The sequence below is a fragment of the Otolemur garnettii genome, unplaced genomic scaffold (assembly GCF_000181295.1).
Source record: "Otolemur garnettii isolate 467f Iridium unplaced genomic scaffold, OtoGar3 scaffold00090, whole genome shotgun sequence".
Taxonomy (NCBI): domain Eukaryota; kingdom Metazoa; phylum Chordata; class Mammalia; order Primates; family Galagidae; genus Otolemur; species Otolemur garnettii.
This window is the reverse complement of record NW_003852485.1, coordinates 1,755,581-1,766,370: the sequence shown is the minus strand read 5'-3', so window position 1 is coordinate 1,766,370 and position 10,790 is coordinate 1,755,581. Positions and strand designations below refer to the sequence as shown.

General features: G+C 34.5%; 1 protein-coding gene across 2 annotated transcripts in view; it reads left to right on the top strand.

Annotated features, from left to right (window-relative positions):
• The window catches only part of KCNH7 (potassium voltage-gated channel subfamily H member 7), a 470,910-nt gene that overhangs the window by 186,723 nt on the left and 273,397 nt on the right, over window positions 1–10,790 (top strand). The window lies entirely within an intron of this gene.

Below are 10,790 nucleotides of genomic sequence, written 5' to 3'. Positions count from 1 at the left end.
AAAAAAATCAGCAATATGTTGCAGTGAGGACCTACCAATACCATCTTTCCAAAGGCTAAAGTGGAAAAGGACATGAGCTCAAGGCCTCCTTGAGCCAGACCAATGTCATAAAATTCTAATTATACCAATGCCATGATCCCTAGCCCTCAGAGAAAAGAAAAAAAAAAAAATTAAAAAAGGAAACAAAGTTAACAAAATTAAAAGTATAATTATATATACTAAAGAAAAAAAGGCATATCCTTGTATGAGAAATTCATGTGGATGAGAAAAGTAGAAAAATATCACCAAAAGAGAGAAAAATGGAAAGAAATAAAAATGAAATAGAGAACAAAAGGGACTGAAAAATCATAACCAAAATGGAAGAGCCCTTGCTGTTGAACAAAGTAAAAGTGAAAATATATCCAAACCATATATCCAAACCAAAACCATCCATATATCCAAACCAAAACAAAACAAAACAAAAAACAACAATAGCAGGAACAAAAAAAGAAAAAAACTGAGGAAAAAAATTGGGGAAAAAGAAAAAATATGTATGTGAGTGTGTATACACACACACACACAAAGACACACACACGTACACAAATTGCAATATATTACCTGGACACACTAGGTGGTACTGTGATGTTCAGAGATAGAAAACATGCTGTTTTTACTGCATAATATTGAGGGCCAGAAGCCAGTCTCCAGTTTCAGAGGAAATTGGGCCTTGCTCTGACCTATTTGCTTCTAATCAGGACCTCGTCACTTTGCCAGCCCTCAGCTCTTATAGGATTAGGATCCAAAGCTCTCATCAGATCTCTCAGGTGGCATGTCTTGACCATTTAAACAATGCCCCTGATAACAAAGTATGCACTAGGACTCTGTAAACTATTTCTCCTGCACAGCCTTCCCACAATGGTTGTGTGTCCATAGCCACACTGATGGGACCTTCCTCTCATCTGGCACTCAATCACTGCCACCTGATGCAACAAGAACCATAGGACCGCCCTTTCTGACCTCTGGTCCTCCACAGCAGGGCTACCAGTCGACCTCTGCCTGTACCCAGCACCTGCCCTCTGTGTTGGTTCTCCTCAACTCCAGACCTCATGTTGGCTCCTAGAGTCTTATACAGCTTCACTGTGCCCCAAGAGTTATGAATCTGGGCAGGTTCTCCCAGCCTGTCAGAGAGTGGCCATCAAGGAGATATCTCTAGTCTGCCATCTTGCTTCATTGGTTTTATGGGGATTTTTTTACTTTTTAACAATGACCATTCTGATAGGTGTGAGGTCATGTCTCACTATGATTTTAATTTCCATTTCCCTTCTAGACATTTGTGTTTCTTTTTTAAAAAAGAAGTCTCTTCATGTCTTTTGTGTACTTTTTAAAATCTCAAAATATTAAAAGATACATATATTTTTAATTATGTGGATCACTTTTATAATGCTTGACTCATAGCTATACATCCATTGAATCTATAAATCACTCAGGGTAATATGGACATTTTAACAATATTGATTCTTCTAATCCATGTGCATGAGATGTTTTTTTCTATTTTTTTGTGTCATTGATGATTTATTTCATCAGTGCTTTTCAGTTTTCCTTGTAGAAATTGTTCACCTCCTTAGGTATATATATTTCTAGGTATTTGATTTATTTATTTTTGCAGCTCTTATAAATGATATTGAGTTTTTTATTTGATTCTCAGTTTGGTTGTTCTAGAATATAAAAATGCTACTAATTTATATACATTAATTTTGTAACCTAGAAATTTACAAGTTTATGTATCAGTTCTAGGAGTCATTGGAAGAAGTTTTTAGGGCTTTCAAGACATAAGTTATATTGTCAGCAAATGGGAATACTTTGACCTTCCATTGTCTGATTTATTTGCCCTTTATCTCTGTCTCTTACTTAATTGCTCTGGCTAGGCTCATGTCCTTAGACTAAGGCCATTTAATAAATTCCTTGTCTTGAGATCAGCTATTTCATATAACATAACACCACCACATGAGAAAATATCTCATCATATTCTAGGTTTTGAAAATGAGAGCAAACATTATTCAGGGGAGGGGACATTCTGTAGTGTGGACAAATGGAAAATATATACAACAAAGCAGTAAACAAATAGGAAAAGTGGTACAATAGAGAAAAGCATGTTATTTGTGGGGTCTTATGAAATGCATTATATACCAGATAAATCTGTCCTTTTCTTGTGGTAGTGTGAAGCATATGTGATTGTGTTGAACTTTTTTTTTTATTGTGTTGAACTTTAATAAAACCTTTTATTCTCTCCTATGTAGACATTCTCATCTCTATCCATAAGGCTAAAACATGAATAAGTAAGTTAACAAGTATGGAGAGCTTATTTGGACTTCCCTTTTATTTTTTATGGCCTGAAACCCCCAAATGGGACATGTTTAGCTGTAAGCATTCAGCTAACAAAACTAGTCCTTGTCTACTTTGAACATAGTGTGAATATTTTTTATTAAGCCCTAGAGCTTTCATGATGTTTAGAAGCTATTTTTTTGTGCCTTTCTAGAATTAGATAGGCAAATAACTGTCATTGACTTATCAACCTGAGAAAAAAGTGATGACTCATATGGGTTAAGAGATGTGTCACACAAGAAGTTCTAATTCTTCCACTGAGTAGCAATGTAAAAACTTTCCCAGGTAAACGTCCACTCCCTAGGTGGTTACCAGAAACTTTCAATGTGTCTTCATTTGAGAGAGAGGACACAGAACTAAAAGAAATGGATATTTTTGTATATTCTAGTTTTTTTGAGATATAATGCAAAATAACGAATTGACTCAAATCCTCTTTTGCAAGGGCGGTCAATCTCTAAAAAAGTAGCTGAGAAAGATATGTGGCTTACAGCCTCAGAAAATCTACATTCAGTTTTCCAGTTTTCCTTCAACAGTTACAGAGATGATAAAGAGATAAAAGAGTTCAACACATATTAAATTTACAAATGACTTCTTCCACTAATTTATAAATGATGATAGAACAGCTGTATCTATGTTCTATGGTAACTTTTTTCCTTACAAATTGTACATTATAGTAATGCATCAACCAACATAAAGTCAATCAAGCAGAGGCCAAAAATAAATAAATAATGCCATGGAGATATTTTTAAATACAAATTTTCTCAAATTTGAGTTTTGCTAAAACAGAGCAAGAAAGTTTTACTAATTGTAGAGGGATTTGAGTTTTGCTAAAACAGAGCAAGAAAGTTTTACTAATTGTAGAGGGATACTAGTTAAATATAAGTAAGCAAAATGGTAATGTTTTTAAAAATGTACATATGCACACAGGTTATATGTTATTTTCTAAGGTCAAACAACACAGCTCAAACAGACACTACATCTTTAGCAGTAGTTGAAATTTACTAAAGCAATGCACTGAGTGTAGTTGCCTTTTGCTATAAGGATGTTTAAAGATTTTCAGAGAAGATAAATTAAAATAATGAAAGAAAAAATAAGATCTGAGGGGAAAGCAATTGATGTCTAAAATTTTGTAATGAAAATGTTGTAAATAAAGGCACGTATCACAACAATTCCCCATTTTCCCTCTGATGGTGACTGTTGGGATACCCTGTAGGTATACCTGATAGAATCCAAGGGAAATAAAAGGGAAAAGAAATGAATAGATTTAGCATTTAAAGCCAGTGGGTCTTGTTCTGGAATAATTAGTCACTCACTATGAACTATTTTATTTCTGTGTACAACTTTACTAGAAGAAAACTTTAAATGTACTAAATGCGCTTTAATGTACTAAAAGGACACACCACTATTTAATTTCCTCTCATTTAAATGACTCCTTACTTGCTAATTTCCTTTTAGAGCAAAAGGCTATTTGTTGATACTGAGTGAGTCATTGCAAATAGCACATACACTATGCAGTCATTTTTCTCAAGTCTGTTTTTCCCAAAGTTGCCCAAAAGGACTTCCTTAAGCCCTAGACAGATGATGGAGGAAAGTGACAAGCAGACAAGAAAGAAATATGCCATATGTTGGGAAAAAAGCCATATTCAAGTGATTCCAAGTCCATAAACTAAAGAACCATACTATATGCCCCCTGAAGAATTAACTAGAACCTCCCTTGTTGCTTTAATCCTCCAAATGTCAGAGTCACTATTTTTAAAGGTTCAGAGAAATCTTATCTAGTATTATATCAGTCTGCTTTGTTAATCATTTTTCTTGTAATAATTAAATCCATTTTACTTTTTCCATCATGTAAATTAATTTCCTTCTAGCCATAAAATTTCACATATGCTTTCCCTAATATTTATACATTTATTTACTGTGTAATTAGGATGAGAGATTGTTTTGCAAATAAATTCTGATAAATTGCTCAGAATGCTATCTAAAACAAAATCAATAATCTGAATGATCATCAATTAGGGATGCTTTGAGCTAGCCTGCAGCTCTGATTGATTCAACAAGTTTGAAAGGTGAGCTCGCTTAACCTTATTGGATAAAAATCACCATGAAATCACTGGGAGGGCAGTTTTTAGAATCATTAAAATATTTCAAAGGGGGGATGGGGGATAAAAGAAAAATATTTCAAAGGAAGAAATTCTATTAAGTCAGAGTTTCTGTAAGTAATAGTTTGGTCTGCATACAGTTTCAAGTTTTAATTGCATAAATATTTGTATTTTATCTCCATTGCACTCCATAAAGTGTTTTTGAAATTTTCAAACCATATGCATTCTTTCATCTTACACTTTCCCAAATGCCCGTAATTTGACCAGTATGTTTTGCCTTCATTGCAAACTGTTTCATTGCATAAATAAACACAGATTGAAATCTCTGGTACATTTCTTAGTGCTTTTCTGGTTACTTCGTGCTATCTCCAGCCTCCTTGTTATCTACAAGAACAGCAAGACCACAGCTGCATGCTGATGTGAATTTCAAGTTAGGCAAGTGTCACTGCAGCCCTAAAGCACATCTGTAGCTTCCAGCAGACATGCGCAGGTGTTTCTGCTACCCAGAGCTCTCTTTCTCCTAGGAGTCACCACCGTGTGATCCAAATGAAGGAAGCACTAGAGCAGCAAAATGATCCTGCATGAATCATTCAAATACTGACAATAACGGATTCCTTCTAGAGCCCACAATGTATGCTATGCCTTTGCCTGAGAAAGTACTATAAATAACTAAATTGAGAATTTTTCAGTTAAGTAACTTAGAAATATGTTTCACATGCCTACTGCACAGACATTGTGATAGGGCCACGGTGGATACCCAGACAAGGTTCAGAGGCAAGAATTAACTTTAAGTGCTGTACAATCTATTTGTTAATTTAAAAAAAAAAAAAGCATGTGCAATCGAAAATTAAATAGAATAAAAATTAAATGACAAGACAATAGTTTAAAAGGTACTGTGTTTCAGCTCAGTGCTTTACAAACGGAATAATCAGTACATATTTATTGCCATGATTAATATTTTAACCAAGTTGCACATGCAAATAAGTGCCTTAAGAGTCTTGTCTTCGACCATCACTGTGAAGTATCCAGGAAGCCTGCATAGAATAATTGAGATAAGAAAACAAGGAAGGCTTGAGATAGTGAATTTAACCAAGGCAAAAACTCCCATACTCCATAGCTCTATCTATTGGAATGTATGAAAGGTGTCCTCAGAGTGACCACATCATTGTTTTTCATCTTTATGAGCAAATAAAAGAAAATGATCATTTGCGCTTCATTGAAACTGTGAAATGGTTAAAAAAAAATAAAAGGCATTCCTTATTCAACTTATCTAAAATGCCCCAGACACTGATATTTTTCTATGTCATATTTTAAACTAAGCTTTTTATTCTGAGATAATTGCCAGAAATAATATAGAGAGGTTGCATGTACCCTTTACTAATTTCTCCCAATGGTAACATCTGACAAAATTCTGCTCCAAGATAGCAGCCAGGCTATTTGCGCTGATGCAATCAAGATAAAAAAACATTTCCATTACAACTAGGTTGCCCTTATAATCACTGCCCAACCCTTAATATCTGACCTCTAACCTCTTCTCCACTTCTATAATTTTGTCACTTCAAGAAAGATATATAAAAGGAATCATACAGTATGTAATCTTTTCATACTGGGTTTTACCACTTAGCATATTTCCCTGGTTATTTATTTAGATTTTTGCATGTAGCAACAGTTGTTTTGGTTTGTTTTGGTTTGGTTTTATTTTTATTGCATAGTACACATGCACCACAGTTTGTTTCATCATTCATCAGTATTTCTGTTATGTATGGGTTTAAGTTATTATAAATTAAATAACTATAAACATTCATGTATAGGTTTTATGTGAACACAAGTTCCAGGAGTACAATCGGTGACTTATATGATGGCTGTATGTTTGGAGAAACTTCCAAATTGCTTTCCAGAGTGGCTCTATCATTTTACCTTCCCACAGCAATGTCTGAGTGACCTAGTTTCTTTAAATCCTCACCAGCATTTGGTTTTGCCAATATTTTTTATTTTAGCCATTTTGATAGATAGTGTGGTTTAATTTACATTTTCATATTGTCTGTTGAGGTCTAATATTTTTTCATGTGATTATTTCACCATCTGTGTCTTCTCTCAGTGAAATATCCCTTCATACATTCTCTCTATTTTCCAATGGGGTTGTTTGAATTTTCTACTAGAGAGCTTTGAGAGTTTTTTATATATTCCAAATACTAGTTCCTTATCAGATATGTCATTGAAAATATTTTCTCCCACACTGTAGCTTGTCTTTTTTATCTACTTAACATATGCATAACAATCATTGTTGATTTTGATGAAGATCAATTCTTGTTATTTTATGCATCACATCTTTGGTGTCAGTGTAAGAGCTATTGTCTATTCAAGATCCTGAAAATTTTCTCATTTTTTTCAGTTTTGTAGATTTACATTGTGCATTTTACCCTATGATACATTTTGGAAAAAAAATTTTTTTTGACACGAGTCTCACTTTGTCACCTTGACAGAGTGCCGAGGCATCACAGCTCACAGCAACCTCAAACTGTTGAACTTAGTGATTCTCTTGCCTCAGCCTCCTCACATGTGCCCACCACATTGCCCAACTATTTTCAGAGACAAGGTCTCACTCTGGCTCAGGCTGGCTTGAACCTGAGAGCCGGAGATCCACCTGTCTTGGCCTCCCAGAATGCTAGGATCATAGGCATGAGCCACTACATCCAGCCCCATTTCGAAAATTTTTGTATAATGTTTCAAGCTTGAGTCAAGGTTTTTGTTTGTTTGTTTTTTCCCCTATGGATAGGATGTCCAGTGGCTTCAACCCCATTTATTGAAAATGTTAACTTTCCTCCATTGACTTGCTTTTGTACCTTTGTAAAATATTAGTCAGGCATGTTTGTGCAGGTCTATTTCTAGTTTCTCTTTTCTGTTCTATTGGTTTATGCATTTATGCTTCCATTAGTCCCACACAATCTCCATTGCTGTATCTATGTATCATAATAAGTCTTGAAGTCACATAGGCTGGTTCTTTCCACTTTATTACTCTTTTTCAAAATTGTTCTAAAACTGTTATTCTTCTTTTTCATTTCTACATAAATTTTTAAAGAATCTTATCTATATCTACATAAAAAATATCTTGCTGGGATCTTGATAAGATTTGTGTTAAGCCTGTATAACAATTTGAGGAAAATTGAAATTTTGCTATTGTATCTTCAATCCATGCACTCAGTATGTTTCTTCATTTATTTAAATCTTTGATTTCTTTCCTCAGCATTGCATATTTCTAGCATAATGTTTTATACATGTTTGTTAGATTTAGGCCATTGGGTGGGTAATTAGAAACAACCTTACATCTTTAATTTTTGGTTCATCGTTAGCATATATATAATTGATTTTTGTATATTTATCTTAATCCAGTACAAATGTTTAGGTCACATTGTTTTCATTTCTAAGGTAAAGTTCAGGTTGTAGTTGAGCCCTTCACCTGGGGATGTGCTGAATACCCTCACATTGTGTGCATTAGGTGAGAATCCCGCCAATCACCCTCCATCCTCCCCTTTCTCCTTCCCCTCTTCTCCTCCCCTCTCTAGAAAATACTTGTGTTTTTCTTTTGTGTGGGTGTATAGTTGTGTATATATTGGTTTCATACCAATATTGAGTACCTTGGATACTTGTTTTTGCAGTCTTGTGAAACTTTATTAAGAAGACTATATTTCAATTCCATGCAGGTAAATACAAAAGATGTAAAGTCTTCATCTTTTCTTATAGCTGAATAATACTCCTTGGTATACATATAACACAGCTGGTTAATCCATTCATGGGTTGATGGGCACTTGGGTTGTTCCACATCTTGGCAATTGTGAATTCTGGTAAAATAAATATTCTAGTATAAATGTTCTTGTGTTAAAATGATTTTTTTTCCTTCTGGGCAGATACCTAGTAATGGGATTGCAGAAGCAAATGGAGGTCAACTTTTAGTTCTTTGAGGATTCTCCATACTTCTTTCCATAGAGATTGTATTAGATTGAAATTCTACCAGAAGTACAATAGTGTGAGAATAGACATTTTTTGCTTGCTCTATCTTAGATATTTAAATCCTAGCATTATAATTAGCTACTATGTCACTTTTTAGTATCTTTTTTTTTCCATGACAAGTCAAGACTATACCAAAATATGGTTATGTAATGGTTACATCCATGGGATTTAGAAGTAGAACTTGATTTAATTTTTCATTCTATCCATTCCTAGCAAGTTTCTTAACCCCTCTAAGCTACAGTTTCTTCATCTAACAAATGGTATAATACATTTATTCATTAATTTGATAAAATAAAATTAAATGTTTTTAAAGAATCGATAATAAAAGTTTCCATGATAGAACTGTCAAAATTATATGAGATACAGGCAAAATAATTAGCACATGGTGAATTTAAATTTTAGCTATTATCACTAATACTAGTTGATGAAATCGTGTCAAATGAAAGATTTTTCTACCATAATTAATTTAGATCTATTGTTGTCATTGGAAGGAAAAAAATGATCTTGCCCCAATCTCAAGGGATGCTTGGCAATGTCAGGAGACATTTTTGTTTACTGCAACTGGTGGTGGAGCGGGTTGTGCTGTTGGTGTAGTAGGTAGAGGCCAAAGATGCTGCCAGACAGCCTATAATGCACAGGACACCTTCCCTCATAACAAGGAATTGTTAATAATGCCCAAATGTTGTAAGTGTCAAGAGTGAAAAAGCCTGATTTAAATGGACAGAAATCTTTGTGTGACTATGTAAAAAATAGCTCATATTTTAAAAATGAATCTTCCTTTTAACTTTTGGCTTAAACAACCTTCGTTCCCAAAGATTTCTTCTTTGATTAGTCTGTCCAAATTTAGAACTGCCCTTAGTTTGGCATCCTTTCAATTATACACTGATTTGTACTTATAGATCTGAATTGGGTTTCCAGCCAGGGAATAAACGTTTGCACAAAGAAACTTCACCTTCTTGGGGAATAGCTCCATGTTGCTATTAGACCTTGCTGAGCATCATCAAATATACTTACTCTTCTTTTGACTTTTATTTTTGTGGGTCTCAGTGCACGTTACTCTTAAAACTCATGCTTCTCAGAGTTAATGACGTGACACCCTATGTATCAACAAGATTCAGTAACGATGTTAGAGAATTGCTCTTCTGCTTTCAAAACGCAGAAATTTATTTTGTTACAAGTTTAAGCCACTAATATTTTCTGTTAAAAGTACCCCAAACACAATGAATATAAAGGGACATCACCTTGATATTGAAACTAACATTTGAAAAGTGAACTTAAAATCAGTAGAGAAAATTGAGGTGATGAAAGGTATAAACTCCTTTCCCAAAATACCAGTTTAATGCAGACTATAAATTTATGCACCTCTCATGACTGTTTTGGCTTCCTGTGATTTCTCTCTGACCATTCACACTTTTACAGCATAATCCCTGGTATTTAAAAGTAAAGTTAGAAATTTTCAGGAGCTATCTCCATAACGTATTGGGACTATCACTTCAGTACCTTAACATCAAGAAGACACTAGCCAAGTACTTTACCCTCAAGTATAGCTATAACTAGACTGTGCTTCTTTTTGAATAATAAAACTTGGGGGATGCATCCTATTAAAAAATATACTCCTCTGCAGGCCTTCCATTGGTCTAAATTATTTCCATCACAGTAATCCCTTTGAGTTAAAGCCCTGGATTTATCACATGGGGCTACCAATGCAGATATGAGCATTAAGAGAGGTTACACACTAGTACTTTTCATCAACTCACCTGTAAACCAGCACGTTATTGTCTGAATCTAAAGGGGCCAATAAATCACAACCGTCTCTTCCCTGCTTCCCCAACATCAGATGGAGATTAACACATTCACTTTACTTTTTTGTTCTGTTTTTTTAAAGTAATAATTGTATGTATTTGTGATAAACAGCATGAAGTTTGTTTGATATGTGTACACATTGTGGAGTGGCTAATAAGCTAATTATTGTATGTATTGCCTCACATTCTTATATCTTTTTGGGGTGAGATCCCTTTAAAAAATTGCTCCCTAGCTGGGCATTGTGGCTGGCGCCCGTAGTCCCAGCTACTTGGGAGGCTGAGGCAAGGGAATCACCTAAACCCAGGAGTTGGAGGTTGCTGTGAGCTGTGTGATGCCACGGCACTCTACCAAGAGCAACAAAGTGAGACTCTGTCTCTACAAACAAACAAACAAAAAAATTGCTCCCAGCATTTTTAAGTATTCAGTATCTTGTTACTAACTGTAGTCAACCCTATATCCGTTAGATTTTTTAAACTTATTCCATCTTTATAACTGAAATTTTGCATCCTTTGACTAACA